The sequence below is a fragment of the Seriola lalandi genome, unplaced genomic scaffold (assembly GCF_002814215.2).
Source record: "Seriola lalandi dorsalis isolate HSWRI2012SDOR001 ecotype SW California unplaced genomic scaffold, Sedor1 jcf7180002054825, whole genome shotgun sequence".
NCBI lineage: Eukaryota > Metazoa > Chordata > Actinopteri > Carangiformes > Carangidae > Seriola > Seriola lalandi.
Genome location: NW_019525378.1, coordinates 229,601 through 239,229, shown reverse-complemented (window position 1 = coordinate 239,229; position 9,629 = coordinate 229,601).

The window sequence follows — 9,629 nt, the reverse complement described above, 5'->3', positions numbered from 1 at the left end:
CTCTTTAGATGGTGTGAAATGAAACTACACCGTATTGTACCTATAAGGCTTTTTGCATTCTCTACCAGCAATCGCGAAACAATCTTATTTCATATAAACTGCACTTTTACAGAAGTGAAATCTCTGACTGGCTTCGCACGTCAAATACTCGTTTTCAGCAGGTAGTCTCCCTTTGTCCTCTCCATATTTTGTAACCTTTTCCAAGAACAAAATGAAACAGTCACCTTGACATCTCACTTTGATGTTTCTTCACAGCACAACGGCATTTTATTCTGACATTTCAAGTCCCTTTAATTTCCATGTGGTCGTACAAAACGCACCTCACTCCGAGGTTCAGAGTATCTTGCCTTTTAATTCAAATATTTTTTTTTTATGGGTCCGGATTAAACACTTCTGCCAAGAGACAGTGTCAATTAATTGGACTTCACTTCCGTACATTCAGGGGATACATTTCATTACTTGAATGGGAGGACACTCCTTGTTCCTCCTCCCTCAGAGGATTGATGGAAATGAGATGAAGCTGACCCTGGACCCTGCCACAGTGTAGCACTAACAATTCTCTGACCTCATTTTTTAACAAAAAGGAAAATGTCTTAGTCCTACCCTCTGTGCTTTCTGGCACACCAGACACGAAAAGCACTGACTGGAAATCACATCCGTTACAGACGATTATTACTGAAATATTTGACATTACCACATCTCATCTCTCTAACCTCATAACGTTCAGCACAGTGTATAATTACCTAAGTGGAGAATGTGCTTAATTGTGCTTTAATATAACCTCACACATGTCTAGTAATTGTAATGTTCTCCAATGAACTCGTGTAACCTGAGAGGAAAATCAGCTGATAGAAACAAAGGCCTGTCAGTGGCTTCACTGTGTTTTGTAATACAGCCTAGGCATCTTGAATAATTCACTTTGTTTGTGTGTGTGTGTGTGTGTGTGTGTGTGTGTGTGTGTGTGTGTGTGTGTGTGATCTTTCAACCCCGTCATTCATTTAATCCTCAGGACATTGCAACACACACACACACACAGACACACACACACACACACAGACACACACTATATTTTGCGATATACAGGATGCACAAACAACATCAATTTGTGTATGACTGATGCACAGAAGCATTTCGAGACTGTCTCTATTTTATTTTCTCTCTCCTTCACACACAGACACACACACACACACACACACACACACATATATACACATCCATTGAGAAAACATCAGCTACAAATGGTTTACTACCCTCATGTGTGTTCAGACATAAATATCAGTAAGGTCATATGCTTTCATGTGGAAAGTCCAGTGTCTGGGGATCTTGCCTCAGGAATTCACATAACAGAGTGCAGGGTATTATTCCAATAAGCCTAACTGGCCTATATTAACTTCACTTGAATGGTTTTGTAAGGAGACTCTATAGTTTGTATGCACACTGCCAATGCTTGTATAATATAAGTGCTTACTTTAGGGCCGGCCAAGGAGCAAGAATATTTCATTTCCCCACCTCAACACCTGACATCTAATACAGTGGGGAACAGAGGACTGCAGCACTGCTCCCTGGCCAGTCCCCTGCACTCCTAGATTGACTATAATACCACATAATTTACTGGATTTAATGTGCATATAAATTGTTTTCTGTAGTTGCTTTTTTTCCCCACAAATCCTCTGTCAAGATGTCCTTACAACAGACGACCTGGGGGATTACCTTATTATGTTTGTTTTAAAAGGAATAATTTCTCACTCCTCAACCTTTTGCAGGCATCAAGAAACTCTGAGGGCTTTGTGTTTGGGGAAAATGACTTCAATATCAGAGCGCTGTCAATGCAGTGCAATCATCTAACAATAAACATGCATTCACGCTGTGCATTTACATAATGTACTGTACATTCATGAATGAAATGCTTAGCTGATTGTTGTTTTTCTTTTCCTTTTTTTTTTAACAAGCATTGAGATTGAAATCAGGAACAAATTGGATGAAAGCAGATTCAGCAGATTTGATGAGACAGTAGAAATAAGTCTGTGAATATTCAGACTTTAGTGGAATCATGTTAAGGCACAGAGCAAATACAGTTTTTTTTAACAATAACATTAAATTGATTATTTTCCTATTCCATCTCAAGCCAGTGGTGGCAAAGCCACAGTGTTGCTCTATACTCTATGCTTGCACCAGCGCTTCCATTAATTCCCTCATTGATTGGCCAGACACTGGGATCACCTCGCCAGATCTAAATCAGTCACTAATTAAAAGAGCAAGATGAAAAGCAGCCGACACTGCAGCCCTTCAGGACCCGTAAGGTGAAACATTCTGTAACAACCACAAACTAGGAAGCTGCTCGAGACTCTCAGCAGAAAAAAAGCACCTAGCTCTGCATAGTAATGATTCACAATCTTATTCTGAGGATAAACAGATTAAACTGGTGTGGGAAACTTTCACTGATGACTATCGCGCCTTTGTACAAGGTCACACACGGGCAGGTGCACACACTGTCACACTACTACACATATGGTTAAATGTGTACAGATAGTCTGTCGCCTTTACACATCCACACACAATCATTTAACTTTTTTTTTTTTTTTTTAAATGAGAGAGAAATGCTAAGCTAGTCTCTTTCAGCAGCAGGTGCCACATGTTGCTGAAGTCAAGCCGGATTCTGTCTGCTTAAAATCAGACGCTGCATAACAATGTTGGGTTCGGGTTTGAGCTGCGTTCACAGCACATCTGGCTCTGCCCCTGCTCATAACCAGAGGTGTTAGAAACACTTCTGTCAACCTATCCTATAAACAGTGGATCAGTTTGGCTCAGGAAATGCACTCCCATGCAGACAGAAGCCCTACGGGGGAGAGGAATTTGAGGATTGAGACCAGTGAAGGGTTGTGTTTTTTTTTTTTTGTGGAGCCTCGGATGATTCTCAAGAGTAAGAGGTGGTGAAAGGTTAGTGAAGAGAATGTCAGAAACCCACTGTGTTGTCTTCACACAGCCATATCTAGAAGCCCACTAATCCTGTGATGTTTGTTCCACAGAAACAAATATGAAATATCTGTCTTTGCCTGTTTTTTTTCTAAGTCTTGACACATGAAGCTACAGCATCTCACCAGAGAGGTGTTCAGTAGTCTGAGATGGCCACAGCTCTCTATGACGGTTTCACGTCACATTGTACAGTACAGAACATAATTACGAGCAGCCGGGAGGGAAAAAAAATGTTCATGTCATGAGGTATCAGAAATTTCTGACAGCTACTATTTTCTACTTGGAGAGAAGAACTACACAAGAGCCATAAAAACAAATTGCAAAATGGCTGCAAAGCCACCATGGATGGCAGTTACATCTAAATAAAATCCTATTTCAACACTGACACAATCAAGTCAATATATTAAAACAAAGCTATACACAGTTTGTTTGTGGTTTCACTTGTTAATGATCCGATAAATATATGTAGCACAATATACATAGCTACTTTAGGCCTCAGTTTACTCATCTGTTGTGACTAACCATCTTGGATTAAGTCCAAATAACAAGAGGGTTTTTTTTTTTTCTGTTGGCATGAATACAGTGTTAGTAATGTATCAACACGTTAATGATGACTCAACATTATCAGGTCTGAAAGGGACACACATGAGCACGATACATGCAAATGCACAGATTCCTACTCACGAAAAAGACCCTCCACAAAGTGCCACTACTCATTTACAGCTGTGTGATGGGAGCAGTGATCAGCAGACTTAATATTTGGGTTTAGATGACACAGAGCGTCCCAGTGCCAGCAATTGATCTGGTTGCTATTTCCCATCACTGCACAGTGCTGAAATGTGTGAATGAATGTCTGTGTTTCCCGAAGCTGCAGCCTTTTGATAGAGAATAAGCCACAGTTCAACAATCAAGTTGATGAGCCCGATCAGCACCAGACCAAGGTTGGGGTCATTTATCGGCTCATTCAAAAAAAAACATTTGATTGAAATTGCTATTACATAATTGAAAAGAGAGCATTCACTCCTAATCACCTTTCAGGAGGTAGACTAAAGAAGACTTTGATGTGAAAATATGTCCAATTTAAATAATGAAACCTCATAACCTGAATTGAGAACAAATTAATCCTGCACCTGAGTCAGACTACCTGCATTCCAGTCATATTGTACATTTTGTTCTTTCCAGTGTCAAGAACCGGGAGAGGATCTGCAAGACTTCTCCAATCACAAGGCCACTTCTAAAGGCTGGAGCTGTTTACACGCAGAGATGAAGCACATTAAAACAAGCCAGGCAACATCAAACTATCTCCATCAGAGGCTTTCTTCCATCTCTGCGCTGTCGTTCCCTCTTCCTCCCTTGTCTTCCCCTCCTTGTTGTACTGTAGATAACACGCTGTGCAAATTCCATTCAGGTGCAAACACACGTATTTGCATTTGTAACAGCTGTATCGTCAGCACCTGTTTATGAAGGAATTTCACATTCAAACTTGAAAGAAAATAGAGCAAAGCTATTTTTATATGAAGTGATAAGGCAATAAAACAGGTTCAACTTTGCACCTGGTACCTGCACCTAGTAAATCCGGCACAGTCACTCCAGTACAAAGCCTGCTATAAATGCCAGCTCCTGGGCTCTCTGAGAAGAGAATGACAAAGGGTTTTAACAAAGCTGGCCCTACATGTAACACAGCGGAGCCTCACAGATCAGGAGGCATGACACAGCAGCCCAGGGTGACATGGGACATGGGCCGCAGACACAGGCTAACATAGTTTTTATAAATGCCCCCATTTCCTCTTTTTAATAACCACTTATGCTGTCATTTCCTGCCCCATCCATCATCATGAAGGAGCGCACCACACTGCTGCAAAACGCTGCGTGCCGCAAAACATTCCTGCACATCTCTCCATACTCTTTGATTATTTCTCCACATCGTCCTTTCCTTTGTGTGTGTGTGTGTGTGTGTGTGTGTGTGTGTGTGTGTGTGTGTGTGCGTGTGTGTACACATTGTACAGTGGATGCAAGTGTGTGGATCCCATGGGTGAAGTCCCAAGGTCCCTTCTCAACCAAAACTGTGGCTGGTGTGTGTGTGTGTGTGTGTGCGCTTGTGTGCAAATATACTATTCATTCTGTATGAATTTTGTGTGTGTGTGTGTGTGTGTGTGTGTGTCTCTCTCTGACTGCATACCCTTGGGTTTCTGCCTGAATGTACTTTTTGAGAGTGTGTGTGACTGTGTAATGCATGCAGCCATGTGAAGCTGTGTGCCTGCTAGCAGCCTCCAGACTTGTATTCCCAAAACAAGCCGCAGGGCTTTGGCACAGGTTTGTGTGTGTGTGTGCACACCTGTTTGATAGCAACTGTATGCTAGGAGTGCACGCTAAATTCTCCCTCACTGTTGTGTGTGTTTGTACCTGTCTGTGTGATTTTTGTTTATGAATGTGTCGGTCTCTCTGTCTGCCAGCCAGTCCATCTGTCTGTCTGTTCTCGTCTCCACCTGTTTGTTAAACGACTTCCTGTCATTCTGTCGACAGTATGTTTGACTCTCTTTGCCAGTTGTGGTCCAGAGTTGGGCTGAAACTGCACCTCATAGTTTCCAAAGCACAGCAGCTGCTACCTTACTGAAAAGAAACCTTGAGATCTGCACAGTCATTAACATTTTGTTTTGATAGTGATTATTGCCATACGTCATTCATACATCATTCTGGAAAAACTACATTTCCATCACACCAAAAGCAAAGCAGAGCCTTGTGCCTGCTTAGTTACTAATTTAATCCAGTATTTGAATGCTGCTCTCCCTGAGTGACAAACAAGCCTGAGAAACATGCTATACAGGTTCAGGTTCCCATCACAGAAATAGATTATCTATAGAGCTTCCTGCAACTTGTCATAATGAAATACATCACAATATCACTAATTAGTGGTTGGTACTTTGAGTTGTCACCGGTAGCTTAGCAGCTGTGACAGAAGCCATCAGCAGAGACTTGCTGTACCTTCGCTAATAATGACGTTCAAATCACAGTATACATGTATAATGACTTTTTTTTTTTTTTAAGTTAAACAATATTTTGCATTAAATAATATTTTGCATGCTTTCAGTTTGAAATGTAAATACATGCAGTAAGTTCAGGAGCTTGTGAGTTTTCGCCATTAACCATACATCTGCAACTAACAATTATTTTCATTATCAATAAATCTCCAGATAATTATTAGGTTAATGAAATGTAGAGACGCAGAACATGTTCATCACAACTTTCCAGGGTGGAAGGTGATGTCTTCAAAAGTTTTGTTTTGTCTTAACAGTCAACATCCCAAAGCTATTCTGTTTACAACGATATAAAACAGAGAAGCAGAAGATCCTCACATTGGAGAAGCTGGAGTCAGAGAATGTTTTGCTAAAAAAAATAAATAAATAAATTACTGAAAATAAAAACGAATCAATACTCAAAATAGTTGCTAATTATTTTTCTGCTGCTTGATATCAACTAATCAGCTAATTATCACGGCTCTAATTGTGCAACATTACTCGTGGAGCTTCCCCCAGATGTCTCCAAATGGTCTGATCCACTTCACTTCGCACGCATCAGCAATGAAACATTACCGGCTTCGTCACTCGAGCAACATTTACTTCTCTGTTTGTTTGTACCTATAGAGAACTGAATTGTTTATTTCTTCAGTCTTTCAGGCTGAGTTTTGAACTGTAATTTAGGTTGCAGCTGTGTGACACCATGTTGCTTTGACTGATAAGTGCTACGTTTCATTTTAAGACATAACTGAACTGTTTTTTTTTGTTTTTTTATCTTTTATTACTATCATTGAATGTGTCAAAGCCAGTCAGTTCATCCATTAAATAACCTTATGACTATATTGCAGTATTAAATCTAGACTTAAGTACAGTTTAGGCTGCAGAGAAGAATCAATCAGATAAATTTGCTGATTTCAATAGAGGGTATTCTTTCTTGAAATTATATTGATTTATTCAACGAGCACGTCATCAGAGAAAATATAGATTTGTAGTTAATGATTTTGATTTATTTGTTGCTGTGAGTAAAACTTCCCAGAATTAAACAGAAAACCACATTCAGATGACACCCCACTCCCACCACATGGACTACATTCTGGGCAAGCCACTGGTTCAGGCCACAGTGAATACGCAACACGTTTATCAATACAACCCGTAGTAGAGTCCAGAGAAGAACACTGGGAGAGGGGAGCACTGTAATCACTCCAAAACACCAGCCTCTGATCTCGTTAAAGACTAATTGATGTTCTACGTTAACGAGCTTTACCTTAATTAGTGGTATTAAAAAGAACACTGGATGCAACTCGTGGAGAGGGTGGGAGAGGGGTTTGGGTGGGCTGCAGGATTGAGGAAACTATCCACTAATGTTGCATCAAACAAATGATGAAAGGGGAGGCGGGAGAAGGGAAAAGGAAACTGTGCAGAGGAAGTCACAGGTTGCAGGGGTGAGGGAAGAAACGGAAAGGATTGAGGCAAGAAGAAACAGGGGGATTGGCAGAAGAAAAGAGGAGGGGATTGAGCTAAGCTCGGAGGTTTTCTGTTCAAAAGTCAATGAATCAATCAGGTGAAATTGATGAAGAGCAGGGGGTTGGGGGAAAAAAGCAAGCGCACAAATGTTGACTCTGTTCCTCTCGTCTCTTCTCCTGTGCCTTCCAACCATGTCCTCCTCTGAAATTCAATTGCAGCCGCCCTTCTCTTACTCTCCTCTTCGTTCTGCTGCCTTTCCAATCTCTCACCCGGCTCTCCCCTCATGCCTTCTCCCCACCTCCTCCTCATCCTCCTCACACCTTCTCTCATCTCTCTCTCTCCCCCCTCCACACCTTCTGTCTCTCTCATCACCTCTCCTCCTCCCTCCTCTCCTGTCTCCCCCTACTCACAGCTGGTACAGTACAGATCTCTCTGGGCAACTGTACGACAGATCGGCGGAGAAGGGGGCTCTACTGACACAGAAGGCGACACTTTACGGGCAGCAGTGCATGCAGCACACTGCTGCAGTACGCCTGTGTGTAAATTTCACAGAGGCTTCGCGAGGGGGAAATGATAAACTGAGCAGAGCATGTCACCTGTGGGTGAAAGAGCTGATTGAAATGGATATCAACTCGAGAATTCAGCTCAGAGGGGGGAGAGAGAGAGAGAGAGAGAGAGAGAGAGAGAGAGAGAGAGAGAGAGAGGCTACAAACACCCCACAGAAAAGGAAAAACAAACAACACATTAATTCCAATTTCCATCTGGATAAATGCATTCAGTGGCCTCACAGTGCAGGCCAATAAATTTGATCTTGCACTCCCAATCACTGCAGCAAATCTGTAAGAGAAGCAACACTGTGCCTCTACATTTCACAGGTCAACAGTACCAGCTTCTCCCTTGGTGGTCTCCATGGTCCAAGGCCTGTTTTTTTTTTTTTAGAGAAAGGAGGTGCTGATGGCGCTGGCTTGTGTTTGTGCCTGTCATTCACTTCTCCTCTATTAAACTACTGCAAGGCAAAAACAAAAGTTCTTCAAGCACCCAAAAGGAGGAGGGGGTGCAAATTTAGAAATCTACCTACAAAGTGTAATCTCTCACACACTCCTTCACTCAGCTGGGGGGGAGAGGGGGGGCAAAAAAAATAGCTTAAATCCCGCTTGTTTTCGCTGTCTGAGAGTGTTTGATGCAAGTCAGCCCGTTGGGGGAAGATTCCTCGGTGGCAACAGAGGGATAACAGTGTGCTGCCATACGCCCAAATATCCAGCGTATCGGGATATAAATAGATCAAGAGGAAAAACTGATCGGCAATCTTGCAGGTTTAGCGGTGGCTATATAAGACGAGCGCAAGCAGACGCACTCACGCACACATAGCCTACCTACACACACACACACACACACACACACTCACGCACTAACAGTGACCACGCAGCCTGAGAAAATGAGCATCAACAGATATGATCTCCTCAATTAATACATCCGCAGCAGAGTGAGGGGGAAACTGCAGCCAGCGCCGGTGTTTAAAGACTTAAACGGAACCCAAACTCTGTCTTTATTAATAATGCATAGAAAATCCCTGGCAGACAAAATCATAGCCTAAAGGTTTAGTCTATATGATTAATTGAACTGCCGGTAATCTGTGCGTGCTTGTGTGTGTGTGTGTGTGTTTGTGTGTGTGTCACTGGAATAGGATCTATCCCGGCTGCTGTGAGGAACCTATGCGTTAAGGGGCTAAGATGCTTGTGAGTTTTCAGGCGCAGCAATGACAGAGGGGTCAAAGCCCCGGTGCGCCGGCCGTTTCCACCTCTCCATCCCCGGCCATCCATCTCTCCATCACGAGCGGCCGTACAGATGCCGACACCCGAGCCCCCTATTCCTGTCTCAATGACGCGTAGCACCCTCTCACTGCCCAAGTCGCAATTAATCTAAGCTGTACAGTCTGTGTGCGTGTGTGTGCAAGAGAGAGAGAGAGAGAGAGTGTGTGTGGGGTGAAGCGGCGACAAAAATGCCTCTGCACTGCAAATATCATTAAAATAAATGTACTTACTGTTTTTCACCAGCCTGTCCCCCCTCTTTTCCTGCGTCCCTCCATCCTTTTTCACATCCTTCCTTTTTGAGGTATCCGTTTTGCGGGTGTCCCCCACCACAGCCGCCACCGCTGCCGCCGCCGCCGCCACCACCACC